Genomic DNA, 27,810 nt, shown 5'->3' with positions numbered 1-27,810 from the left:
GTGGTGAATCTGATAAACATACAGATAATTCAAGTAGTGCAGTCAGACAAATTATATCATATCATCTTAAAAGAGAAAAAAACTACAGCAGTAGCATTTTTACAGTTCAAGAAGTAAACTGCTGTATCAAGACATCTGCCAAGAAACCTGAAATTAACATAAAATGAATATTTTTCTAACGAATTACTGTTTAAGTTTCTTTTCCGAGGAGATATCTTTAAATAGCAAACTATACAAACAATAAACAATAAAAAATTACAAGCACTAAACCCTTCATACTTTACGCCATAATTCAGAAGGTGGGGTACTGAATTTAAACAGTTTTTGAAACTTATTTTTTATTGAATGTCAACTCAGTGTCCTTGGATTAACTTCACTTCTTTTAAACTCACAAGCGGACAAGATTGAATAACTTGTAAACCTATTACAACCAAAAGCAGCTCTGAGGACACCTTGGCTCAAGAGGGCGGAAGGGAGCAGGTCTTGTTAATTCAGTTCACCAAGCAGTCTGAACTGTAGATAAACATGAAACCACATCCATTTAACTACACAGCAAAAAAAAGTTGCAGCACAGATTATTCAACAACTGCAAGTAAAACCATAGCAGTTTTCTCTTTACTAACTTAAAGATAAATTGAAGGCCATATTCAAAACAAGCATAAGACAGAACTATTGAATTGATCATTTGACTCATTAAGTAAAATGGACAGATTTATTAGATAGATTTGAAACATTTTAACATTCACATAAGTGTTTTGTGCAACTTTGCTTAGGGTGGATTTTTCCCTGCTCACGACAATGTTGCCGGGTCTAACACCGAATGTCAGTCTGGACAATTGATACGATAAACCCAATTGAAACTTTCAATCTCCTTCCAACTGATAAGAACAGGGGGGAGTCTGCAAGGGCCAGGAGGAGAGTGAATTTCTTTTCTTGATGGTCTGGTGTCAGTAACAGCAGAAGCTCCATCAGAATGGTGAGAAAAACAACATTTATGAGCACTTCTCCTGCAGTTCAACTCAATACATTGTCCACAGCAATATGGGTTCAGCTTTTAGAGGAAACTTTTGTGATTTATTGTGTTTCTGTAGAGACTGCTTGGTGTTATGTGTGCAGTTCAAAGGTGCTTGGTAATTTCTTAGGATAAGAGAACTTTCTACTACAGTGCAATAGATGGAATGACATCTCAGGGGTAAAGTATTCATTTTAACTTATTTATTTAGTTATTATTAAAAGAGGCATTTCACCCATTTATAGATCACACAAATGCTTTCACTGTGTGATAATAGGGGCAAAATGTCTTTTGACCTTTGAGGAGCCTCTTTAAGTCTGAAAAACAAGACATTTGAATTTTAGTGACTGATTTAGTTTCACCTGCATTGGTGCAAATGAAAGTAACAACAAGTGCAGTGGAGAGACAAAAGCAAGACCACCTCCAAAAAGGGAACGATTTTACAAATAAATGCTCTTTCTTTGTCTTTCCTGACTGATTCTTCTCAGGTTTTGCATTATGTTAGTGTCCTTGTCACTACTGGTAGGCAGCAGCCCAATCAGGTTGCACTATGATGGCACATCAATACATACAGTAACAAGAAGGTTTGCTGTGTCTCCCAGCAAAGTCTAAACAGCATGGAGAAGATACCAGGAGACTGGCTGTTACACCAGGAGAGAGGGACAGGGCCATAGGATGACAACAACCCAGCAGCAGGACCAGTATCTGCTCCTTTGTGCAAGAAGGAACAGGAGGAGCACTGTGAAAGCCCTAAAGGGTTTCCTCCAGAAAGTTATTGGTGTGCATTGGCCAAGCAGTCAGAAACACACTCCCTAAAGGTGGCATGAGGGCCTGACATTCACTAGTACAGCCTGTGCTCACAGCCCAGCACCATGCAGCTTGATTGGCATTTACCAAAATTGGCAGGCCCACCATTGGTCCACAGTTCTCTTTGCATATGAGAGCAGTTTCATACTGAGCACTGTGATGTTTCGAGTGCATACAGGCATAGGGGGGCCATACACACTTCAGAGTCATATTATGAGTTGCTGTGATGAAAATGAATCAACTTGGATGAGCCTGTGATTCCAATTTTTCATTCTGATTTTCAATGTGATTTTGAATACAGTGTTCTATGACTTGATGAGTTTGGTTTCCACTGAAGAATATGTCATTTTGTTCTGAACAAATATACAATTTACCTTAGTGAAGAATGAGTTTAAACTTGAATCATTTCTTCCTCAAGAGCTGATGTGGGATTTAATTGTTCCGTTAATTGTTTTGAGCAGTATATTATTTATTCCTTTGTCCAGTTAGTGTCCAGCACATACCCCACATTCAACTCAGGTCAGGTGTTTGTCATCTGATTAACATCACATTTCCACACAGTTAGACAAAGTAAATGTATGTCATGCTCAAAGTGGTTCTGAAATCTACCATATCACAGAGCACTTCTGCTGCTGGGCTGCTGACAGTGTGACCTGCTGAACAACAAAGAACGATATCAGAGGAGGTTGTTCAAAGGGTTTCTTACAATCTGCATTCGAATTTCAGCTCCATCGGTGAGAGTGTTCTACAAAAGTACTAGTTGATGCTCGTAAATTGTGAAAGAATAATAACGCCATAGCAGGCCTGTCAATTTATTCTCCAATGATCACAGAGAGCACCTTTTATTTATGGACCTGGCTTTGTGCACAGGGGGACTGTCATGTTCAGATAGGATAGAGCTATCCCCATATTATTGCCACAATTTTGGAAATACTGTTGTTTAAATATCACTGGATACTGGTCTATGAGGTTTTCCCTAAATTGGAAGTAAGAATCAAAACCAGCCCTGGAAATACCATCCAAAAGAGTATTCATATGAGAAACATAAAAATTTTGAAAGTACATCAAATCTAATTTTTTTTCCCCACCACTGTGAAAACTGGATTTTAAGATGTATTATGATCATTTGGCTTTAAATGTAGTTTACCAGGGATATTAATGGGTCAGTCAAGGTCCATGCTGAGTCAATCCTCTAAGAACACAACATATGAAAAGATCCTGGTGGTTGGGAGTACAAAACCACCTGGTCTCTGTCACTGTGTCCATCAGCATATCGATCGAAAGACCTTATCAAGCAGTGTATCTGAAGCTAACATGGTGGTAAGTATTGACATTGCAAATCTCTACCCCTTCTAACTTTCCTTTTGATCTGAGCAAGGCCTCTTTGGTCTCTGCTTCATAATCAGCTGAGCTGAAGTCAGTTGAACTCAGTCTCTCTTTATGGCTGGAGCAAGATGCAAGTGCTGCCTCAAATGTATTTCACCTAATTCTGTCAGTCTGTGATAAATCTGATTAGAGAAAAGAGGGCATCTTTAGTAAAGTTCCAATCCATGTAAAAAATTAAAGTTGATACATAAGCACAAACAGATTCTGACTTTTACATTTGTGTAATGTTTTATTGATGCACCTCGTGTAACTATTGCATCATAAAGAATAGAAGTGGGACCATCAGTATCATCAGAATAAATTGAATAATTGCAGTAGTTGCTCTGTCTCCAGCTATTTTATGATGGCAAGAAGTATACATAAGTATCCACAGATGATACAGAGTGAACAAATACAGGCAGTTTCCACTGAATACAGGGTTACACCTTTAAAGAGGAAGGTTCATCTCATGCAATAAGAAATGCAGATGTATGGACTCCTGTCCAGTAATGTGCACCATCAAAATCCTGTAAATTATATGCTTTAAGTCATTTACTTTCTATAATTCTACTTTGTTGTTGTCAGTTGTAAGTACATGTAACATATTTGCCTGTAGATTTACCATTACCTGGCAAATGCAAATACGTACAGCAGATCTGCCAAGCTTTTGATTTCTCCACATGTCGTGGCAGTGTCCATGGGGCTGTAAAAAAAAAAGAAAAAATGATATTCAGTATTTCAAGTCTTATAATTGCGGTGTATTTTTTAGCCCTTGAAAAAGCAAACTCACAATTATCAATACAGATGTCAATGTGCCACAAGACAGTTGATCATATTTACTGAAGCCCAGTATTTGATGCTTTTCTGCTCTAGCTATTATAAGCTACAAACATTAGCACATCTAGCTAAGTAGCTTACTACCTTTACTTGTTTTCTTGCAGTATTATCTCTATGCATCTTATTTTGTAACTATAGTATATTATTTTGTGGTTATAGTTTAGGCTGCTATTTTTTCCTATACTAAGTTAAATCAAGTCATTTATTATTGAACAATCCTGCAGTCCAAAATACTGTAGGCCTACAGCATTAAAAGAAATAGGTAATATATAAATAGATTAAAACACACACACACACACAAACACAAGTTAACTAAGAGTAAATTGAATATATTTCAAACAGAGTTAAAAGCTAAGGAGGAAAGATTTTTAGCTGGGGTTTAAAAGTCACCAGGGTTGGCAAAACCCATTGGGGAGGTATAGACAGTTTAGGAGTAATTACTGCAAAAGCACAGTCTCCTCTGAGCTTCAGTCTAGACCTCAAAACAACTAAAAGCATCTGGTTGGCAGAACTAAGTGCCTCAGATGGTGCACGTGGATGTAAAAGTTCAGAGAGGTAGGAGGGTGCCAACAAATTTAGTGACTCGAAAACCAAAAAACTAAAACCTTAATAACAAACCTGCAGTGAAGTGGAAGAAGAGATGCCAGTATTTGAGAGAATCTATACCAGCAACATTTTGAACAAGCTGTAAATGAGAATGTGAAGAATTCCTAGTTCCTGTGTAAAATACGTTAAAGTAATCAAGCTATGATGAGATTAAGGCATAATTAATCTTCTCAAGGTCAGTAAGGAAAAAGCATGACTTGAAAATCACAATCAAATATCATGTAAGCATATGGAATCAGCTTTTCAGCAAGCATAAAAAGTTACAGAGATGCAAGATCACTTTGATGGTTAGGCAAGGCATATTTTATTTTACAAACTGACACTTCAGCAAAAACATGCCTTCATTGGAGCTATGTCTTTAGTTTAAAAATCTGTTTGAGTTTCAACCAGCTATGTTAAACCTGCTATTAGTTTATGATAGCTAAGCTGGCAGCCAATAAAATCTGCTGACTGACTAAAAGTCACTGGTCATCTTTTAAAAATGTAAAGCATCCCCTTGGTTTACTGCTGTCTGGGATCAAAAAGTCATTGTTTGATCCAGGGGTGGCCAACCCTGCTCCCCGAGAGCTACCGCCCTTCTTGTTTTCCAACTATCCGTGCCCTACACACTGCTGATAACCTGGATCAGGTGTGTTCAGCCAATCAGAAACTACGAGGGCAGGGATAGTTGAAAAACAAATATGGCAGTAGATCTAAGGGAGCAGAGTTGGCCACCCCTGGTTTAAGAAATAAGCTGTGATTTCTGTCACCATCCCATTGTAAATATCTAGAATAGAAAGCTTGAGGAGTAACAACAGGTCAAGACATAGCAGGTTGTCAATTAAAAAATGTAAATTGAAAAAGAGCAGAGTCTATAGTATCATACTTACAATATTAATTTAGAGTGTAAGTAGCACAATGTTAACAGATTCAGAACTACCTAAATAAACCATTTCACAGCAATCTGTTGAACTTGAATTAGAATAAGACTGTGTTTACATACACAGAACTGTCCCTGCCAGTAGTCAATGTATTAACCCTCTTAGACTGAGTCATACTGTTGCTTTGAATATGTGAGAAAGGAAATGATGATTCCAGTGTTAGCTTGTGTAATCCTCTTGGCACTTAGATAAACAGACAGGCAATAGAGACAGGCAAAGAGTGAGATTTTCTTCTAAAATTAAAGTATGTTGGTGACTGGCAGGGCTGGCTGTAAGATTTATGTTATGTTGTGCTTCTCTGTATTTAGCTCCAGGAAAAGGTAAATGTAGCTCTGAATGCTGCCCAAGTCCTCTACACTGTTTGGAGATCTCTGCTGGCATTTTCTTTCCCAAAGAAGCTTGTTTATGCTGTCTGTTGCTACAGTATGCATACTGCATTGGAGCGGTATTAAGAGCTTTATGTGTCAGTTTAAAACTAAACAAACACCCAGTGCAAATGATCAGATTTCAGAAATAGTGAAATAAATCTAATGAATTTTAATGTACGCTGATATTATAACCCAAATATGTCACTGCTTTCATTGTGCCTGTGACACTGCAGTCGACCTGTGACCAAATATCAGTCACAGAACATGGTAATGCATTTGGTTAGATTTGGTTTAATTTTTTGTGATTATGCATCTGATTAAGAAAGAAAAGACACAAGACATTACAACAGGAATTTAAGGCAGATTTGTCTCAATAATAAAAGCATAATGAGGGACGAGTAGAGGAAATGCAAACATAATGCACTCATGCATTTATGCACAGAATAATAATGGACTGCATACTATTTTGTTGTGTTAACTTACACGGTCAAAAAGGCTTGCTTGGTACAGACGTGTGCATGCTGGTTTAATAGAGCTGGATGTTTGGAATAAAACAGCAAGCTATTATAATCTTTATTAGCTTTCATTGCATTTTGCTTCCCTTGATGATGATGAACTTCATGTAAAGCAGGTCTCTTAAAATGTGTTTGTAGCTTTTCTTACATATGTTATCATTATATTTATTTTATTCTTGTTATTAAAATGACATGACAGTATATTATGGATTCATTTTTTTCAGAAAATAGTGTGCTAGATGATATTTCTTCTATCAAGATTCTCTTAACAACAAACATTTTAAATGGATGAGAAACACTTTAAGGTGTATAGATGCTGAAAAACATCTCCAAATCATAAATCAGCACTGTGAATGCTCCAGGGAATAGATGCCCATATTAATCCAAAAGAGCGATTCAAGGTCAGTGGTCTCTCAGTTGTGTATCTGGGAAGGTTTCAGCACAAATGTATCAAACCTGTCCAGTTGTACAGAGATTAGAGTTTGTAAAGTGTGAGCTTTACATTGCTCTTCTTCCATGATACGTATTGTCTGGCTGGAGATTGGTTTCACACAATTTATTTCTTAAGAACAGGTCTTTTTTAAGCATGGTGTGGTTGTTTTCCTATCTTTAGTCAAGATACCTGTCTTTCAATTTGAGAACATAATTTCTTGATTTCACATTTGGAATTTTATAATTTTCTATATTTAAAACCTGCTCTAACATTCAAATAGTCTGTGCTCATGTGCAAATTTGCTCTGCTCACATTAAAAACTGTAAGTCTGCTGTCAGCTGTCAAGCTGCTTGGAAAAATTTCCTGTGCTAAAGTACACCCCACTGGTGTGCACTTGCGAAACTTGATTTCTGCTGATTGATCTCATATTTTAGACTAATAACTGTCAAAATCCCCCAACCTGTAAAAAAAACAGTTACAGTGTGAACCAATGAAATGACCATAGACACCTTACATGTGCTGTACATTTGTGCTGAAACCTTCCCACCTTACAGACACCTACTACTGATATCATCCCTTGCAGGTTGTTAAGTCAACTTTAATCAGTTTTTTTTTTCTTTTGTTTGTTTTTAATATCTTGTTCTTGTACAAAATGAATGGCAAAAACATAGTAAAACAAATATGATCACATAAAAATAAATTGCTGCTATTTTTTCACCTGTAACCACAGTGATTAAGGTTTGGAAAACATTGTCATCATGAACAAAATGTTTCAGTGTTGGCTTTTGGTATAAGTTCAATGGTATACATAGAGTGAAAAAAAAAAATAGACAAGCACGTTGTATAGATCAGTATCAAATTGTAATCAAGACCATGATTGATAAGCCAAAGCTACACATCCAAGCCAAGGCATCAGAGTCCAGACTTGACACTTTCAGCTTTGTTTATAAAAGCTACTTCATGAGATAATCTTTAGACTGCTGAGAAGAGATGAGAATTCAACCCAGTTTCTGTGCTTGGCATTAGCATACAGCTTGGTGCCACCATATTGCCCCAACCGTGTCAGTGTGTCTGTAGATTACTGAAAATTTGCATAAAAATCAGTATAACTGCAACTGCAAAGCCTGCTATTTTCCCCTCACAAAAGGAATCATCCTGCAGCCATAACAATTCCTGAGCTTTGTTTATTGACCCGGTGGGGTCAATTACAACTGCTGTGAGAAGACAAGGAGAGTGCCTCAGGTTCACGAGATGTTCTGTTGCCATGTTGATCGATGATGGGGATACTTATCAGCCAAGCTGTGTTAGAGACACTTAATTGCAATTGATCCCCTTCTGTACTATTAATTGTAAATCCTCTCCCAATCACAAACTCCACACTACACATGTTGTACCCTAAAAATAAAACTTCATTCATCAGTGGGTTTACATCGTTTTCAATATGAGACTGCCATCGCAGAGAGCACCAGAGCTAAGACACTGTCTTGCTCAGAGTGTTGAGTTTCACTATGCCTGGATGGTTTAAAGTTCAAGGTTGATAGCTGATTGCTGTCATTGCAATGTCAACACACTGATTCGTGTTTTCAAAACCTCAAGTAAACCAACTCAGATTTAGAAAAATAACTGATGTTTAAGTGGTTTTAGCCACTATCACTGACGAAGAAGACAGAACAGCCCGGTGTGAAATATCTGAAACAGTGAAACCCATGAAATTTTACATTCAGAGTCACAGATGACTGTGATGATCTCCTTTACTTTTCAATTAATGCTATAATTAGGTCAAAGTTTATATTTGTCTAAAGCCAGGGAAACACTTTCATTAGTAAAATCAACCTTCTACAAGGACATACAACAGTTTCTCATGCTCACACTGTGCAAAGTCAGCCAGTCAGTAGCATTATGGACCTTACACTGAACATATTAATGAGGTTTATTTCAAAGTGATGGCTTCAGCCTCAGCCTCAAAAAGAGAAAAAGGTAGCATTACATTTTGAGTTTACAACAAAAAAAGAGCAAGAAGGAAAAAGGAATAAAGTGGAAAAGAGCCACAGAAGAAGGATGCTGGAAGATAGAACCAGTGTTGTTCATTGTTGCCTCACAGCAAAGTAGGGCCTTTCAGTTTGCAAGTTCTCCTTGTCTCTGCATGGGTTTTTATCCAAGCTTCCTTCCACAGTCCAGACACATGCAGGTTGGAGTTAGGTTAATTGGTGACTCTAACTTGCCCTTAGGTGTGAATTTGAGTGTGTTTGACTGTCTCTTATGTGATTGACTGTTGATATGTCCAAGGTGTACCTGTAATGTCAGCTGGTATTATCACCCCCTGTGACCCTTGGACAGCAGGAAAAAGTGGTAGATAATGAATGATTGGATGGAAACTGTACATGAGCAAAGTGTGTGCAGAATGTCAGCAGTTTGAGTCTAGCTGCTGACATTTGCTGCACATACGCTTCCTCTGTCTGCTGTTTCCTCTTCATGACCCACTAGAAACAATCAGCTGAAAAAATAATTATATAATCAAAAAACTATATGGAACTTCAGTGAAACTTCACTATAGTTTATAACATTAATTTGGCAAGATTGTAAAATTAGTTGAGAGTGACAGATTCATATACATAATACATACATATATTGTTGGTCTTGCCTGATAATTGTTTTCTGACTAAATACTAATAATATTCCCATCAACCCCACCTTTAAATCTTAAGTACTAATTAAAAAATGTTAGCATGTTATATGAGTTGAAAAGTTACAGGTTCTTAACTGAAGTACAAGCTGCAGTACCACAGTGTCATCCTGAGTAAGTCATTTGAAATTGCAGTAAATATGAGTTTGAGTAAAACTACTTACAGTAGGTCTAAGTATTACCAGACACACAAACGCAGGACTGTCTGACTACAATTTAGAAGTCATGTCAATGTAGATATTAGTCTAAATGAAAAGCCATTACTTATTGTGATTATTATGTCAATAACAACAAAATGTGGTTCTCCTGGCGTTAGCTGCCAAAGTCCAAGGAGAGGCCAGTTGGCATGTTGTGTTTCTGGTTAGGTTGAGTTGAATGCTCGCCAGCTACAATACCAGAGCAAAACAGCCCTTCACCTACTCCAGTCTGTGAGTAAGAGCAAACTGGCCTTGATTATGACAATATACAGAGAGCATTATTCCCTAGCACACAACAGTTGTATAAGAACGTAATTTTCAGGAGACAGGGTTGGCCTGAATACTCGTTTACATGTTTTGAGAATCCTTTGTTAAACTATTCTAATATTCTTTATTTGACCATTGTTCATTAGATCTCTTAAAATGATGGTTTGCCTTATAAGAACACTGGGAAAAAATAAAGTACTGGCACACAAATTGATTAAATCTTCTTGCTTCCAATGAGAAATTATATGATACATTATATAAACATCTTTCAGGAAACTGTCCTGTCTTATCCCCCTGTTTCCTGTGCTGTATTCTAAACACCTTTACCTTGTGAGACACTTCCCCATGGATTACCTGGAATACTAGATGAGGCAGAAGCCAGTGCGCAGCAATAAGGCTAACAGCTCACTTTTCCCCTATGGCATGAGTGTACATAACTAAAGAGCAGGTTCTCGGCAGCAGAGAGTAGCTTGCCCAAAGGATAAACTCCTCCAGGAAGCCTTGAAAGAAATTGGTTATTAAATAAGGTAGACTGGAGATAAAGATGTCAGCAGTAATAATGCTTTTCATTTTGACTCTGATCTTATTTGTTCAGAGGGGAGGGTGAGTCATACAGTCTCACCAAGTTGACATAAGGGTTTCTCCCACTGCTGGGAGACTGATCTGTCAGCAGTTGCATGGCAATGCTGTCTTTGTCACCCTGCCCTGGCGAGGACAAACTAATATAGTGGAAATGCAGAGGTGGCGCTTTCTCCCTAACACACTTATTACTCCACACATACACAGAGACAGGGCTGGATACATAATGTACAGTAACAGTGACAGTGCTGATATATACAGGCCATGGTGGTTACACTGAGTGTAATTCATGTGCTCTGCTGTGTTTATTGTCGTAATGGCAAAAAGAAGTGATGGAACATTTTGGTGATCTTCCTGAACCCTACTGTATTCATCCCTATCAAAGTCAAGCATGTTTCTGGTCTTACAAAGTCAGCGCCTGAGGAGGGTAGGAACATTTTTTTAAAAATTCAGTAGCATTTTCTAAAATATTTTTAATAGAGTGTGTTAGATAAACATACAAAATCAAAGGACACATAATGTAAATCACCTAAAGACACAAATACTCTGGGAAGTAAAACTAAGAACTAATTAAAAAGATCAAAATTATTTACATAATTGTTGCTGAAGTTCTTTGGGAAAGTGTGCACAGCAGGAATACAGCAGTGAGGAGAGTTTAACCAGATAACTTTTTGTTGCTAATTACAGTTCATCTTTGGCTGCCTTTTTAAGAATGCAGTTAATTGGGGAGTCGTCCAATTACATTATATAACTGTGATACTCAAGGTCTCATCACGAGGCCACATCTAGACAAATAATATAGATGTACTGACATTTGGCTAAAATGGATGAAATTAAAGAGTATGTTAATGTGTACAAATATCCATTTGTTTCCAGTATGGCTATCTCAAACAAATTCAGCCTAATACAAAAGCACTATAATTGTCTTAAAACAAAAGAACTGCCTTCCTTCAACCATACATTTTTGATCAGTCAATGTAAAACAGACTGTGGCTAAATAAACCTGCTCCTGCAGGTGTCTCTATGTGTCTCTATGTTTTTTAGTTCTTATCGTTGAGGCCCTGTGATGGACTGGTGACCTGTCCAGGGTGTACCACTGCCTTTCACCCAAAGAGAGCTGGGATAGGCTCCAGCTGATCCCTGGGACCCGGGTTAGGAATACATGGGTATAGATAATGGTCCATCACAGGGCCACATAGAGACAAACAACCTCACACACTCACACTCACTCCTATGGACAATTTAGAGTCACCAATCAACCTGACAACATGTTTTTGGACTGTGGGAGGAAACTGGAGAACCCTGGTGGGTTGCGAACCCAGAGTTTCTGGCTGTGAGGCAGCAGGGCTAACCACTAAGCCATCTACCCCCACCACCACCACCACCACACACAGACACACACACACACACACACACACACACCTCGCCGCCTCCCCTCCACAAACCTCCATTATCAAATAAAATACACATTGTATAGTTAAAAGTCTTATAAAACAATCAAAGTCATAAAGTCCAAATCATATCAGAACTCAGAAAATCAGAAAATAATACCAAAAGGGAGGTTTTTAAAAGTGTATTGTAATGTTGCTTTTTAAAGAAGCATTAGGTCTATTATTATATTAAGCATGGGGTTCGAAATATGATTTTTGAAATAGCTGCACTATAAAAGCTTTTTTTAAAGCAAGAAAAAATATTTCAGTGCAAAGCAAAGGATTAAAGACAGAGTGAACTATATGACCTATAGTTGACCAGAGGTCTTTCAGGAGATGTATTGGAATAAGATCAAGAACACAGGTCATTGTCTTGGCTCACATATTTAAATCAGAAAGAGCACTCATTGTGATGGTAGAAAGGGTTGACAGTGGAACAATGTGAGGTAAGGGAGGATGATGAGTAATGAGTGAAGAAGGATGAGAATTTGAGATAGTAGAACTAATCGATTCAATCTTTTTTATAAAGAAATCACGGAACTCTTGAGCAGAGGCTCCTAAATCATTAGAAACTCTCGTCAGTGCCATCTCAGTAGAATGGGCAGCCCTGAAAGGAGATTGAAATGGTTCCAAGAGACCCTGCTGGAACAAATAATCAGATAGCTGTGATAGAATAAGTTTCTCCAATAGCTTAGAAAGAAATGGTGGATTGAACATAGGGCCATAATTTCATAGGATATTTGCGTCTAACAGCTTCAATAATGGAATTATAATCACAGATGTAAATAGGATGGAACAATACCAGAGGACAAAGTTAAGACCTAACAACAGTCAAGGGTCTTTAAAAAAATGAGTTGATAAAAAATCCAAAACCCAAGTTGTTGGGTTCTAGCAATAAGAATCGAGAGATCAGGCAGTATAATGCGATAAAGGGCAGTAAAGTCTCTCAAGTCTAGTCTCTAAAGTCTCTATCAATGCAGCATTAATAGAAATCAGTAAACCTTTATCTAAGGATATGATGATGCTCATATGTTGATCATGCAGGTGCAACAAAATCAACCATATCCTTTCATGTGCTATTCAGATTGATCATAGGTATTTCATGTGCTACTCAGATTGTGCTATTCAGGTAGCATCAGTAAACTCAGCTAAAACTCAACTGAATAATTAAAGCTTCTGAGCTGAACGGGTGATAAGCATAGGAGTTGGAGTAAGAGGAGAAGGTAAAGGTATCTGGAAAGTAATGAGAGAATAATGAGATATTGCAGAAAGCAAGAGCACAACGGTAAGACCAGACACGGTTATGTCTTCTTTTCCTTTAGGCTGCTCCCTTCAGGGGTCGCCACAGTGAATCAGCTGCCTCCATTTAACCCTATAGTAGACACGGTTATGTAACGGGATAAAACTAGATTTAACATATAGATTAAAACTATGTAAATCCACCTATAACAGAAATGTCTGTTTACCCAGACATTAAAGTTTCCCATAATTATGATGTTATCATAATTACTGGCTAAGTATGCTAATAATTCACCAAATTCCTCTATAAATGGATAAAATTCTCCAGGGGGTCTATCCAACAATAACAAGTAAAATAATATAGCAGTCTCTAAGATAGGTGGGAGAAATTTTAATAGGTAATAATACAAGTGGTGCTGTGGCAAATACTGAGCAAAGGCAGATCGATAGAAGAATTATAGAAAAGGCCACACACCACCTCCAGTCCAAATTAGACGAGGAACATGAATGAATTTAAATCCAGCAGGTAGAAGCCGAAGATCGAAATATTGTTTCAGCCAAGTTTCACGTAAGCAAAAATATCCAGTTTGTATCTTTATAGTGAATAAATAGTGATTTAGACAAAACTGAGCACCAACTCTCATGAAGGGAGTGTGCAATTAAGAATTCAATTTGAGACTTGAGTGTCTGAGTCCTATGTCTAGCGATAGCCAATATACAATGAAGAATCCCTTGGGGTTGTTGACGAAGCCTGAAGAGGCATAATCTACACTGAGCTCTATTAGTAATAAAAGCTGTCCTCTCCTGCATGTACATCCTCTAAGATGTGCACAGTGTAAAAAACAGGCACCCACACTTAAAAACATTGGACTATAGCACTAGTGATAGTCAAAACCTCACTGTGCCTTCGAGCAGTGATGCAGTTAAATGAACGTTAATATTTTATTGATTTTGTTTGAGGCTGCATGTGTTGCAAAGCCAGACAAGAATATTGACAAAAAACCTTTGGGCAAGCAAAAGGTGGAAACTGTAATGTGGATACTGCCAACAAAGCTATGCCTGAGTTGTTTTTTTTCTTTGTTTGTTTGTTTGTTTTTTGTTATTTTTTAAGTACATGAGATATTTTATTTATTTTATTTTTTTAAGTACATGGCTTGTGTGATTTTCTGTATGAGGGTTGAGAAGATTTAACTCCTACAGTAAATTGTATTGAACAAACTGATGAAACCAGGACTAGTGAAGATGGGGGATACTAAAAAATAAGCAGCAATAGGAGGAACTCCAGTTCAACAATTGACAGCAAACTACCTACAGGGCCCATTTGTTAATGCAGGCTGGCTGGAGTTCAGCATAAAGTGGACTGTTCACTCAGATATTTCAGCAATAGCACAAGCCACAAGGGCGCAAAAGCAACTAGAAGAGTAAACACAATAGTAGAACAAGCCAATTCTATAAAATATTTATAGTCTATTTTTCTTACTTTTACAAAATTTCCTTTGCATACTATACACAAGTGCCTCTCTTTTTTTTTTCTTGGAACAAACATAAAACATGAATAATTATGCCTAAATTCAGTTTAAAGGCCTTTAAGGTGCTTTGTTGTAACTTTATTGCCTGCTCCTATTTTTCCACACAGGGGTCCAATGTAAGGACAGTAAAAATTCCCCTTTTGCCATTGTGTCTGTAATGTTGTAGAGGTCACTTTAATTTCCCAAATACACTGTTCCAAAATAGAAAGCTTATCCTGACTGGTTTCTGTCTGTTATGTGACCATGAAGGTACCAGGCTTGACAATATATAACAAAACTTATTTGTAGTAAATTATTTCTCTCTACGCCCCACACACATCTCAGATGTGTTGAGTGAGAACACGTCATCAGTATTTTTCTCGCACTTTGTAGGTTTGAGCAATCTAGGCATTTTCCCGCTTGGACTTTGGGCATATAGTATTGATTGCACAGTGATTGAACTGAGTATAATAAAATTTTACTTTATTTCCAAGTCAATAAAATATAAAAAAATAAATAAAGGACTAGGGGTGTGCATCAATGTTGATGCCTATTAAATAGTTATGGGATTATAGGTGTTTCATTTAACAAAATATTTGTAAGGTAGTTGTACCATTACTGTACACTGTATCATCTTTGATAATAATAAACACTAATGCTGTGGATTTATTTTGGTTGGTACTCATTTTGTTGGTACATTCAATTGAAATGCATGTACTAGCATATAAGCTACATCTTAATGTGCTAACCACCATCCGTAACATATGGCCTAAATATAAATTATTTCCACTAAAAGATAAATAGCCTTAAAAGAAAGGAGTTTTACAGGGAACTTGGCTTAATTGGGGCAGAGACAAACTTTGGTCATTTAGCTCTGCCAGGTTTAACTAAACTAATAAGATTACTTCTGTCTCTGGAGCAACTTTGCCTCTGAGAGATGTTTATAGAACTGAAACTCCAATTTCCTAAATGCAAATAAAGCACTGCTCATTGTCTCTTCAGGCCTCCCCTCAGCTCTGGCCTACTAACTAAACTTGATTTTTTTCTCCCCTCCCCTGCATCCTAATGATGCAAATCAATTACAGGTTAAAATGTTAGCCAATGTAAAAAGACAACAAGATAATAATAACCGTAAAACTTTACAATTTAAGATTTTTCCTATATTGATATTCAGTTTGTATGTATTAATCTATAAATTATAAATTGTGTATCAAACTATAAATTATAAAATGATTCTAATCACAAATTTTCTATGCATGTTGCAGGATGCTGCTACTGTATGTGTGCTAGTAATCAAGTACTATTGCATTTACTGTACTTACATCTCACTGGCAGTAATTATTATCATGTTTATGATATTTATATCATACACTGCTGCTACCGCTTGTGCAATTTTTTCTGAATGATGCCACTATAGTGAGCAAAGCTCATGTTATTGGTTTGGAGCCCATTACAATATCAAAAATATGTGTCCAAAAACATGATTTAAAATGAATAGTTTTGCTCCATAACCACTATATTTGTAAATATATTAGCTAAATATATTTGCTATACTACCCCTGCCTTTCACCCAAAGAGAGCTGGGATAGGCTCCAGCAGATCCCTGTGACCCTAATTAGGACTAAGCGGGTATGGAAAATGGATGGATGGATATTTGCTATAATAAGGTGGTGGTGTATTCATAGCTACTCTCTGCTGCTGTCCACTGTCCAAATTTTAAAACAGTTAAATTGACAAAAGGGACAATGTGAAATAAAACTGTTCAGTTATATCTGAAATTAGTGTCAAAACAAACCAAAAGATGATGTTGCTATGCAAAATATACATTATACATTAGGGCCAAATGGTGGAAAGTAACTTACCTACGTTTACTAGAGTATTGCAGCTTGTATTTGTATTTTACTATGGTATTTCCATTTGTGCTACTTCATATTTTAGTATTGATACTTTTAGGACTTGCAGGACTTTTACTTGTAGCAGTGTATTTTTACACTCTAATATTTATACTTTTACTTAAGTAATGAGTTATTCTTCCACCACTGCTAGGTACTGTAGATACTTGCAGTACAGCTAATTTCTATATATGAATAAAATTTCACTGCTTAAGTGTAAATTATTGAAATGAATAATTCTAATCAGTTTACAATGTGTTAAACACAGAAACAGCAATTGTTAAAATAAAGTTCTACATAGGACATGTAGTGAGTAAGTGTTAGATGTAGACGAACTCTAGTAAACCAAATGTAACTCTAGTTTAATAGTAAATTATTAGTTGTGCATGATGATTAGCCTACACCTTATTATCAAGGTATGACAGATGTAGCGTTTCTCAGGTTTGGTAGGAAAATCTCACAACAAAAGGTCTTAAGACATCACAAGCAATTTGCAATGTTTTTCCACTGGCAACAGCTCTATTTACAGGTTGTCAGAGACAATAGAGCTTAATTAAAAAGAACACAGTTATCAACCTCATTAAGGCTGTGAATTTAGGCATCTTATTTAATTAACTAGCCTTTACAAAGCTGCTTAGCAATGCAGAAAAGTGAATCTCTGTATTTTCTTTTCCCCCCTTTCCCTATTTTACCATCCACATTAAAAAAAACAGACATCTGCTGCTGCCATGGATAAAAATGTATTGTTCAATAAATGAACTTACAGACTGAAAACTAGGCATGTGGCTCAGACATTTGAGCTCAGCTTGTTAATCTTGACTTGGCCTGTCAATAAGACCTAAAAACACCTTCACTACTGATGCACATGCCCTTTCAAAAGCCTCTGGTAGTGCATGACATTTATTTGGCATCTACTCACTGTTTTAGTTTTGGTCTGAATCCCCACCAACATGGCTAATTCCTCTCACACATTAAGCACACTGGATAAACCCACCTATTGATTAAAGGGTGTTTTGAGACCCAGTTGTTTTTGGTTCTTCCCTATGGAATAAATCAATGTTCACACCTCAGTAAGACACTGGTAACACAACCCTGTCAGTGGGCCCCCCACTCGTTGACCAAGAGTCACCTCACTGAACCTGCCACCAGGTCACAGGTGTAAAGAAAGATGTGAACATTGAAACAAAGATGCAACAGTAGGAGAATATTACAGTCAAACCTTTTTAATTACATATTCTCAAATAAGGATTCTCAGATCTCACTGAGCTTTGTTTTCAGCTTTGTTTGTGTCTAACCTTGAATCGCTGTAATTATACATTACGTTCCTATGAAGGGGCCCAGCGGCACAGTCTGGATGCTGAAATGTGGGTCGTGAGTGTTTTGTGTTCTTTTCTTTAATCTAAAATATATTCAAGGGACACAGGGGCCAGACAGGACACAGCTCTACATCACCCAGTGGGATGCCTGTCTACTGTAGCCACAGGGTCCGTTTGGGTGATTTATACCACAATACCAATGGCTGTGATGGTAATATACTACAGGTAATTGAAAAGAAAATTGAATTAGGTCAACAAAAGCCGTGACAGTCATTGGATGTCACACAAAGGCTTTACAACTACAACATCATTCTGCCACGCTGGCCCCATTAAGTATCTCACTGCCAACTCTAATATCTTGTGACTAGATAATTGTGACCATATTTCATTTAGACTTAACACACCCCAAAACTGTATCTCAATGTGTTGTGATACACTATAGCATTGATAAGGTTTTGTACAAGTTGTCGAGTTGTATAAAGTGAGATAAGCCCTTATCTCTTGAGTCTCCCTCTCAGACTGTGTGGTTGGATTTTCAGAGAAAGTGCATTGGAGTCTCTATGAGCTGTCACAATGTGCTGATACCCTGACAGGGGCCAGGGGTGGCATGCCCACTCTTTGGAATCTGACTGTCCAGGCCTGGTGCTCAAACCCCTCCTCTGGTGAGAACATGAAGGCAATTTGCTTGTCAGTATCATGGATGAATCAGTTAACGGGGATACTGGATACTGGCTGAGGGCCACTAGAGCAGAACTGTTGTCTACATGACTTCTACATTGCTTCCTGGAAATTCAGTTGAACAAGGACACAAGAAAGACCACAGTCATAGAGACACAAAACAACTACCAAGACATGCAATATGACTACAGAATGATGACTTGCACACAGAAGCTATTTATTGATATGATTCATATTATTATTATTTATATTATATTTTAAGTCATGTAATTGGTCTTCTTTCATTCATTTTTAAAATATGAAAAGCAGTGTAATTATAACATACTGTTAATTATTTCCCAAAAGCAAGCATTAAAATTAAGATTTAACACATTTTTACTCACAAAATGTGCCCCATCTTTTAAAAGTCTTCCTCATCAGACCCATTCAGATGTTTTGTAAACCATTCCTTGATTGTATTGGTACCATATATACAATACCCTATATGATATAATATGATATTTTTTAAGCACACACATGCTTAATTTTTGCTAAATGAGCTCCTGTTGTCATGCCAGACACTTAAATATTAATCTGGTACTTTGCATGAATGAAATGCCATCTACAATGTTAATGTTTAAATGAGGAATCAGGCTATTATTCACTGTAACCATCTAACTGATGACACACAAAGCAATTAACAGATAACCAAATTAATTACTTTGGATTCACCACAACACTTTTGTGGCATTGAAGTCACTTATTTACTCAGAATATCCAGTTTTAATGAAGAACAGCCATAGGACCTTTTAATGTATAAAGCATGAAAAAAAGGGGGAAATTACTGTCCAAACTGTGTTGCACTTGTACATAAGAAAATACTTATGTACCTGGCTTGATATGTACTTAAACATAAGATAGCTGACATGGCTCAAGGTTTCATCTTTCATTTACGGCATTGCCACATCCTGTTCACAGAATTTCTATTGTGATCATCTTGTGAGATATAGGCATGAAAATGTTGGTTACGTATTGTAACCCAAGATTCTGTGAATTGGGCGCACCACTCTGGGCTATCGCTAATGGGTCATAATTGCTTCTTTGCGCCTGCGCACTGAAGAGAAGTTTATCTACACACACATTTTCTTCTGCCAGCTTGAGGGACCAGTGGGGCCCACTTGTTCTATGTTCATAGAATCCCGGGGGTACAATGCATAACCAATGTTCTGTCTCATTGGGGTGCAGCCCTCTGGGCTATTGCTAATGGGTCAATGCAATAGCCAGAAATGCTCCACGTTTCACTGAGCCCAATCACCCAGTAGAAGAGCCAGAAAAAAAGGAATCACAACAGAATGCCTGACCTAAAGGGAGCACTAGGTGGCATGCACAAGCACTGGCATAATAAAGAGCTGAGCCCTAAATCAAATCAATGAGGATGTCTTCTAGTGGAGTGTGCATGGATGCCGACTAGCAGCTCCCTGCCCAGCTCAGCCAGTAAGAGGGGTGAAACCAGCAAACAGGTGCTCCAAATGATGTAGCTTCACCATGCATTCCACATAACATGCCAGGGTGTACACTGGGCAGAGATGATGTGATGCGGCTTCCTCTGCGAACACATGGGGAGGAGGAAAGAAACCTTCCAATGTGATCATTATCGATCTGAATGAGCCAGTGATGCATTTAGGCATGTATGCAGGGTTGGGTCACAGAAAAGCCACATTGCAATCTTCCCTAATCTGAAGACAAGGTGTGGATACTGAGAGAGCTGACAGATCGCTCACCCTCTTTGTCGATGCTAAACTCAGCAGTAGAGCAGTATTTCCCGATGATGCCGGTGGAAAATCCTAAGCACTTTAAGCATTCCCAGACCCACAGGGACTGACCGATAACCAGGGGGCTGAGGATCACTACCCCCACCTGTGAGAGAGCATTCTCTCTCCATGGACTCTTCCACAGAGATGCCAGCGTGCTCTGCAGCAGCAGAAACCACAGTGCTCTGGGCCGCTCTGGAGCTATCGGAATCAAAGCTTCAGGAGCTTGTAGAGCTTCCTCCTGAGCCGGAGCCAACAGCGGAGGAATCACAGAGTCTGTATGGAATGCATAGAGAAGACAACTAGGCTATGACTGATGAGTGAACATGTCTATCCCCAGAGGGCAATTGTCCTTCGCCCCCAGAAAAAAATGGTTGCACTGCATGTTGTTGCAAGCTGGACAAAGAGGTATCTTTGAACAACAATCAAGCTTTGATGACTCGGTGGGGAGTGAAGCAACACAGTAGGGATGATAGTAGAAGTAGTAGATGGTAGAAGACTGGGTCCAGACAGGGTAAACAGCGTGGTGCCTGCCATGGGTTGCACTGGCCAAACTGGGTGTCCTGGGGTGGTTAGGCCAGCTCGGGAGGGAAGGGGAACTTACACCTCTGTCGTGATGATGTCAGGAAGCTCCTGTACAAGCTGGTCCATTGCCAGCAGAGGCATAGAAGAGGCCGGCATAGGCTGCTCAGCTAGCACGCTAGTGGCAGGCAGTTGCACCAGCTCCCAGGCAGGGAGACGGTGGAGTGGCCCTTGGAGTGAGGGCCATGTCAGCAGCCTGCATTACCATGCAGCCCACATAGTGAGGGTGCAAGTCATCCCCGAAGATGTAGCCGGTACCACACTCGCCGCAAGTCCTGGTGATGGTGCAGTCAGCAGAAGCCATCTTTTCCAATAACCGGTGCTCTTTAGCTGAAATGGTGTGTGCTTAAGGTTAAAAGAAAGGGAAGAGCTCGCCTCAACCACCACCTATGTCTATGAGTTGCGGACATGACTCAGACACTTGGTCCGGGTGAGTGGGCCTACGTTAAGTGAGTGTAGATGAATTTGTCTTCAGTGTGCAGGCGTGAAGAAGGGATATGACCCATTAGCAATATTCCAGAGGGTTGTGTCCCAATGACACAAAATTACATTTTCATATTGTTAGGCATCTTCAATTGCTGAACTAGTAGTGTGGCATGAATAAGAATGTTCATGTTCTTGTAGGGAATTAGTAGTACTGGTTTCAGTCATATTCCTTTAACACAACCCCTGGTTAACTAACATTAATGCAGTTTCCAAGAATTTTGTTGATGTGCTTCTGAGCATTTCAGCTATGTGAAAAAGTAAAATGTGTGAAGTACACACCTGTACCGGCTAGTAACTACTAGTTATTGTACATTATAACAACAGTCATGAGAATATTGACAGAGCTCAGATAGAATGAGAACATCAGCAGGAGCAGCAAAATGATGCATTATTACAGCAGTTTTTAGTGCAGTCAAATAAAAGCCCACAGCTGACAGTGTAGAAAAGCGAGAAGAGAAAATATTATATGCATTGCTTTCATTCACACAATTATTGCCTCACATGTGGAAGATAGTAATATGAAATGTTCTTGTAACAGCTGGGTCACAGTCTTTTCACAGCGTGTTGAATATATTCATGATCTGGCCACAAGATGCTAATCTCTCCTTCTCTGATTCCTTATATCCTCCCTGTCTTGCATTGAGCAGCGGTGAGGCTGATCAGCATAGACAGTTTTTGTCTGACGGGAAACAGGAGAGTAGACAGGAATGACACAGCTGTGGCCTCCCGCTGAGAAAAGAACACATGAAGAAAGGGTGGCTAGTTGATAAATAGCCTAATCTAATTTGTTACCTCAGCCAAATGGATTCCAAGTCCTCCTCTGTGCTGCTCTGTCCCAGCCCATGGTGGATGATGCTAAGATGTTTGGACAGGAAGGGACATAACTGGGAGAGCACTCGCCCAGAGGAAGTTCAACACTATCCCACGGTCCCTCTGTACAATTCTGTATTTATAAAACCTTTGCCCATTCCCATGCTGCAATGAAATGCATATACTTATGCAAATCAGTCTACAGAGCCTAACCTATGAAATGACTCTAATAATGTACTGATATCACCATTGAAAATTGAAATTGAGAGATAGTGTCTCATCGGAGCAGAAACCAAAAGTACAGATCAATTTAAAATGGCAAATGACTGTGCTCCCTGAGCCCATTTCTAAGAAGTGAGTAAAATATCTGTGATCATAGGCTATTACACCCTGGTCAGTTAGGGGCTATGTTGTCTGTGGAATACAGAGAGTACTCCTTGACTTTTACATCAAAAGATGCCTGAGAGTAAGCCCTCAGAGCCTTGGGCACCAAGGATCTCTGGGGCCACACTACATGAGGAGTACAGTCGAGTCTTTGGTTTCATCTTTCTCTCTGGACTTCATTAAAGGTGGCAGGATTGTAATTCTGGGAGTGGGAGAAATTCACCACAGCTGCCTGTTTCAGACAAAGAGCATAATGAGTGAAATATCTTACAATGAAAGCACGCTGCAGTAGTACGAGAAACTAATTCCAGGGCAAAATGTCTTGTTTAAGCTGAGGAAACCACAAGATGCAGGTATTTCAGACTTATCTGAGGTGTTTCATTTGGCAAGTTTTACAAGCAACTGTGCTTTTCTGATGTGATTTACATGTGAAACTTTGGTCTTGTTTGGCACACACTAAAATTAAATGTGCCTTATAGATATAAAGATATAAAGGTAGAGATATCTTATATATATAAAGCAAATTAAATTCAGAAATTCACTTTTTTTTATTAAGGAATAAAAAGATACACCTGAAATAAAAATGTACTTGAATCAAGAATATATAATATAATATAAATGTAATTGACAATACACAGTAATTAATTAGGGTAACTGTGTCACTGGTATATGAATTAATGTAACTGGCCCTTAAGCTCCTTTCCAGTCTCTCTGGCATAAAAGGTTGCAGTTTGGCATATACAGGAAGTGCTAAGGGTGGGAAGGGCATTAGATCCTAACAACCCTCACCTGAGCTCACTCCTTTGGTCACTTAACCTCCTAGGACCTGGCGTCCACATACGTGGACATCACATTTTTCGTTGTCTGCACCATAATACTTATTTCTGTGTAACCGAAACCTGTTGTACACAAATTACAAGTGCTTCATGTTCAAAGATAATATCTGGTTGTTATATTTATTGGTTCCACCTAACCCCAAATAGCTAGAAGAAATCTAAAATGCAAGCCAAACCAAAGCTCAGGTCTTAGGAGGTTAACAAGCCTATTCAGACCAGGTGTGAAGGGAAACCAACTCAGGGGCGTGGGTCAGAAGACCCTCACCTGATTTGCTTAGCCCATTTAGTGAGCCTATTGGGCCAAGGGTGGAGTGAAACTACCTGGGAAATAAATTTGGAGGTTCCAGTCCAGCCTCTCAGACTGATGAAGCCACTTGGATGGGTGGCGAAATGCTTCAGCTTTAACGAACAGAAAGTCCAGTTGCCATGACTCAACCTCTAGATAACCTCCCCTGGATGCATGAGAATCTACACAGACATATGTGTCATGGATGCACTAAGATACAGCACCATCACTCAGTCTTACTGTCTGTTTTTCAGTGCAAAAAATTCAGTAAAACTGTTGACAGGATGTCTCTAACTACAGATATGATATGTTTTCACTTTTTCTAAGATGAATTTTTAATCCATGGAGGTTTTATATTTGTATTTTTTTTTTACCAGAGCCTAGAGAAGTAAGCTTTATGTTTAGCTTTACGTGACAAGCCAAGTGCGTGCCCATGGGAGTGGCCAGATGAGGAAACACTAATGTGCATGTGATGTATCCCGTTATCATAATACATCAGTGGTCTGTCAAGTATTTTTGTCTTGGTTTGTATTACTGATTGGTCTTAGCAGTGACTTCGCATAGGCCCAAAAAAGAAACATGCATCAGTCAGTCATCTCCTGCTCTGATTAATGCTAATAACTGTCACATAGTACTGAAAAGAGACTTTTTAAAATTATTTATGGTTGCAATGCTGTAACTGATAGGTAACACAAAGGAGCTACATGAAGTAGACAGAAAAGTGAAAGCATTCGTGATTTAGGAAAGAACAGTGTGGAGTATGGCATGTACCGATGTATAATTGATTTTTATAAAACTTATATAAAAAAAAAAAAAAAGGCCTGCATTAAACTGGAGACTTTGAGACTGCTTGTATCCAATTTACTGAAATGTCATCAGTTAGAAATCATGTTTGAAAGCAATACACTGAAGCATAAAGCATACGGATGTTATTCAGGACCACCGATTGGTTTAAACTACTCAAATATCATGTTTGCTAACAATGGAAACTCCTGACATAAATGAAAACCTTTTTGATCTGACAGCCATAATTGATGAGTAGGTCCTTAGATAACTGCACAGGTATGATAAGAGATGAGAGAAAATGTTCATTTTAAATTGGTATTTTGAAAGCCCCGCTGCAGTAATTTTTTTTGTAGAGTAACCTCAGAGAATATCATTGTGCAATAATGCACAGCTTGTCTTTCTACTCTGATAATATTTCTGCCAGCAGTGGTGAAACACAACACTTCCCAAGTCAACCTTAAAGATTTTGCAAGCCTTAAGGGCCGGATAATTTGGCATCTAAATGTCTTATTTGTAGTGTTTCTTGGTTAAACAGCATGCACAAACATAAAAAGGACTGTCTTTATATACCATCGCCTTTAGTGTATTCTTATTGATCAAAGTTGACAGCTACACATGTTGGATAAAGTGAAACATCATGATGATGTATTTTTGTTGCATTATTTATCATGGCTGGTCTGGTATGGCAACAGTCCCTGAGGTAATATGTCTCCTGATACATTATATCAGACAAATCTCTGGCTCACTCTAGAGAGTTTTTGCCTCAGAGTCTCATAATACATTCATTTGCTGTTATGTAACATGTTTGAGGTTGGGGAACACATTTTATGTGTGTATGGATGTGTGTGTTTTAGTTTGATATTGACAAATCGCTGCAGAATATCGTTTGCTAATTTTATGTTTTATTTATTATTTAGTGCATTTGTCTGGAAGAGGCTTATACTGTATTTTGCTTGCTTGGTGTGAGACAGCAAATTTGAAGAGCTAATTCGATCTGTACAATAAAAAGGTCTGAAGATGTGAAACTGGGGTCATTATAGACACAAACAGTGAAGCTTTAATAAAAACTACCAAATGGGTGATCAGCAGATCACATCACATCACACTTAGATTTAAATTATCAGACTCAGGATCAGACATAACTTTATTGGCCATGTTTGTGTACACAAATAAGGAATTTAACTCCAGCTCACTAAGCTCTCTCGATGTACAAGAATTGACCTCAGAGTTAAACTTTAAAAACAGAAGATAGGAGTTAAAAAAGACAGCAAAATCAAAAACTAGAAAGAAGCAATATGTATAAGATTTTTAAATTAATATTTGCATATATAGTCTGTGTACTAGTGCAATAGGAGTGCAAGGATTTAACTATAACTGAAGTATAACTGTGACTTTGGTGTGACTCCTTTTATGAGGTAGGTAACTGATGTACAAATATGCTTGATGTGTTATTGCACAGTGGTTATTTCTGCCACTTTGCCTGTGATGTCCTTCACATAGCTCAACAGCCATCTTTGAAAGAATTTCCTGACCACAGATGTCAGTGCAACAGGCCTGTAGTTACACTGACCTCCTTTGTCAGCTTGTTCCTGGCCTGCTTGAACACAGCCCAGTCCCCACTTCTGCAGGCCTCCTCCTTGGCCTGGTGCAGTTTCCATGGGTGTGAATCATGGTTTGTTATTGTTCTACACACAGAAGTTCATCTGCACACACATGTACTCACAAAAACCGATGAAAGATATCACACTGCCAGTGAGTTCGTTAATGTCTGTGGCTGCAGCTTCAAAACCACTCCAATCAGTGCAGTCAAAGCAGGGTTGTAACTCCATCTTTGACTCTGCATGCTATTTCTTCACAGTCCCTACCACAGATTTAGAGCATTTTAACTTCTGCCTATAGGTCAGGATGAGATGAAGCAGACAGTGATTAGAGAGTCCTAGAGCAGCACGGGGAACAGAAAAATAAGCGTCCTTTACAACTTAAAGACCCACAGAATGACAAGGACTGGGTTCGGGTGCTGTGTTTCCACATTTGTTAGCTTCTCGGCCAGCTGTTGTGTTACATCGGTCAAAGTGAAAGAGTGGCCAATTTGTGCTCTGCATTAAACCCATACACACATCACGAAGCAGTTGGGGGTTCAGTCCCTTGCTCAAAGGTCTCACCTCAGTCGTGGTATTGAAGGTGGAGAGAGAGCGCTGGCTATTCACGCCACCCCAAGGAGACTCAAACCCACAACTTTCAGGTTACAAGTCCAACTATCTAGCCATTAGGCCACAACTGCCCTGGAGGCCTGAATTGTAAACTCCAACCAGAATGAACAAGTGAGTAAAACAGTTTGCAGTTTATGAAGAGAGGGCCTTTCTCTGTGTACTCCAGTTTCCTCCCACAGTCCAAAAACATGTATGTCAGGTTGATTGGTGACTCTAAATTGCCCATAGGAGTGAGTGTGAGTGTGTGAGGTTGTTTGTCTCTATGTGGCCCTGTGATGGACTGGTGACCTGTCCAGGGTGTACCCCTGCCTTTCACCCAGAGAGAGCTGGGATAGGCTCCAGCAGATCCCTGGGACCCTAAATAGGAATAAGCAGGTATAGAAAATGGATGGATGGATGGATGGATGGATGGATGGATGGATGGATGGATGGATGGATGGATGGATGGATGGATGGATGAATGGATTTCTTGTGTGCGTTAGTCTCATACTGTATATACTTTTACTCTCTTATTATCACATTTCATAAAGGTCAGTGTAAGTTATTGTGCACTAACCTTTATTGAAGGTACTAAACATTAAAGTTAATTGATTAAAGATTTGATTAAAATCATTCGTAGTTATATAAGGACATCAGTGATGGTCTTTTGCATAGATATTTTTCTGTTCAGCCTTTCATTTCACATTTTTAGTGAGACTCTTTACAAGGTAGAAGATAGAGGATGAAAAAAAATGTTTACTGTTTGCTCTTATCTATCCAGATTTAAAACAGAACTGGCGTTTTTACATAGTAGACTATGCCAGATTTAATTAAAATTAAATTATGAACATGCTACTTTCCTTCATTGCTTGTAAACAATCTAATGAGTTCATTCATGTACAGTAATCAACATGATCAGCTATAGTACTAATGACATGCTCAACCTCAGTTGTCTGATCTAGCTCTGATTAGCTGCAGTACCACTGGGAGATAAAGTATTCAATTTCAC

The 27,810-nt window shown here is 38.5% G+C and overlaps 1 long non-coding RNA gene across 1 annotated transcript in view; it reads right to left on the bottom strand.

Annotated features, from left to right (window-relative positions):
• Window positions 1-3,607: 3,607 nt before the first annotated feature.
• LOC113121352 (uncharacterized) overlaps window positions 3,608-27,810 on the bottom strand; it is a 91,300-nt gene continuing 67,097 nt past the window's right edge. Inside the window, exon 3 of the long non-coding RNA XR_003294706.1 lies at window positions 3,608-3,887. This is a non-coding gene — a long non-coding RNA (uncharacterized LOC113121352). The remainder of the gene's footprint in view (window positions 3,888-27,810) is intronic.

Source organism: Mastacembelus armatus, chromosome 20, assembly GCF_900324485.2.
Source record: "Mastacembelus armatus chromosome 20, fMasArm1.2, whole genome shotgun sequence".
In the NCBI taxonomy this organism is placed as follows: domain Eukaryota; kingdom Metazoa; phylum Chordata; class Actinopteri; order Synbranchiformes; family Mastacembelidae; genus Mastacembelus; species Mastacembelus armatus.
This window is presented reverse-complemented; position numbering and strand designations above follow the sequence as displayed.